This window comes from Triticum urartu, chromosome 3 (genome assembly GCF_003073215.2).
Source record: "Triticum urartu cultivar G1812 chromosome 3, Tu2.1, whole genome shotgun sequence".
NCBI classification, from domain to species: Eukaryota; Viridiplantae; Streptophyta; class Magnoliopsida; order Poales; family Poaceae; genus Triticum; species Triticum urartu.
In genome coordinates this window covers 217,772,090-217,774,043 of record NC_053024.1, presented here as the reverse complement: position 1 = coordinate 217,774,043, position 1,954 = coordinate 217,772,090, and the positions used below count along the sequence as shown (strand labels likewise).

The window sequence follows — 1,954 nt, the reverse complement described above, 5'->3', positions numbered from 1 at the left end:
ATCTACTTGAAGCACAAGTCTACATGGAGTTGTTGCACAGGATATAGATAGGTTGTTTGAGTTGATCTTATCTCTGTAACCGAATCTTCCTTTCTTGTATCTTACGTTTGTAATCTCGACTATCATGTACGCATATCCTAGGGATAAGCTCCTGGCTATTTAACACGAAACCGTCGCCCTCGGTAGGGTAAGACGTTCTCGCAAGTTTTCCACATGGTATACAGAGCCATCGTTTTCCATCTCATCTAGCCCGCATCCACCACTATGCCGCCATGTCCTCCTCCTCCTCAAGCTTCTCCCAGACCAGCCTTAGCGGTTAGATCACCGAGAAGCTTACCCGCACAAATTATGTGCTCTGGCAGATGCAGATCACGCCACAGCTCCGAGGTGCGGGGTTCTTCGGCTATGTCGATGGAACCATGAAGGAGCCCGCACAGACTGTCACCAAAAAGGCAGCAGACGGGAAGGAAGAGACGTCGCCGAACCCCCTGCATCCCATCTGGGTCAGGGAGGATCAACAGGTATTGGGCTATCTGCTGAATAGTTTGTCGAAGGAAGTGCTTGTGCAGGTCACCTCCATTGTCCACGCGCATGATCTCTGGATAGCGCTGGCCAGCATGTTCTCCTCGACCTCTCTGTCTCGCATCAACAACATACGCATAGCTCTTGCTAATGCGCAGAAGGGGCAGTAGTCTGTGGCGACGTACTTCGCACAGATGCGATCGCTGGCGGACGAGCTCGCGGCGGCAGGAAAGCCGCTGGACGACGACCAGCTGATCTCGCACATCCTCACCGGCCTCGACATGGAGTATCAACCGCTGGTCTCAGCGCTCGATGCTCACACCATTCCTGTCATGCTCGATGAGCTCTTTGCTCAGATGAGAAATTTTGACCAGAGGGTGGCGCTCTACCAGGGCACGGGCACCGATTTCAAGTCCTATGCAAATGGCGCATCTCGTGGTCGCGGGGGTGGTGGATCCTCTCGCTGCCGCGGGCCGCCACACAGAGGGAGGAACGCCGCCAACACCAACTCACGCGGCGGCCACAACACCAGCGGCGGCAACAACGGTGGGCGGCCCTCCTACAACAACACCAAGGGTCGCCGCACTGGCAACAACACCAAGTCACGCCCTGATGCTGTCAAATGCCAGATCTGTGGCAAACTGGGCCACTCGGCGAAGGACTTCTGGTACCGGTTCGAGGAAGATGAAGATTCCTCCCAAGATGAAAAAGTAGTCGGCGGCGCTGAGGGCTCGTACGGCGTTGACACAAACTGGTACATGGATAGTGGTGCTACAAACCACATCACGGGTGAGCTTGAGAAAGTCACCATGAGGGAGAAGTACCGCGGATCCGACCAGATTCATGCTGCAAACGGAGAAGGTACGAGGATCCGTCACGTTGGTCATTCAATTATTAAAACCCCTCACCGAAAAATTCATCTTTGAAAAATCTTACATGTCCCTAAAGCCTCCATGAATATAATTTATGTTCATCGTATAGCCCTTGATAATCATGTCTTTATTGAATTTCACCCGTTCTTCTTTTTTATCAAGGATCAGGCCACGAGGAAAATCTTGTATCGAGGTAGATGTGTTCGAGGGCTCTACCCGTTGATTCATGAGCTTAGGAGGAAAAATAAACAAGCTTGTGGTGCTATCAAGATTTCATCATCTCGGTGGCATGATCGTTTAGGGCATGCATCTTTTTCTTTAGTTGAGAAATTACTTAGGAAAAATAATCTCTCATATGAAGAGCGTGACAATGAAACAGTTTGTGATTCATGTCAAAAGGCTAAAAGCCATCAATTACCTTATCCAATTTCTACAAGTATTTCTACCAAACCATTGCAACTTGTCTTTTCTGATGTGTGGGGTCCGGCCCCTTCCTCTGTTGGTAGACATACTTATTACGTCAACTTCATTGATGACTATAGTAAATATTCGTGGATCTA

General features: G+C 49.9%; 1 pseudogene; it reads left to right on the top strand.

The window, feature by feature from the left end:
* The first annotated feature begins 755 nt into the window (after positions 1–755).
* On the top strand, positions 756–894 carry LOC125549705 (annotated as a pseudogene).
* The last annotated feature ends 1,060 nt before the right edge of the window (positions 895–1,954 follow it).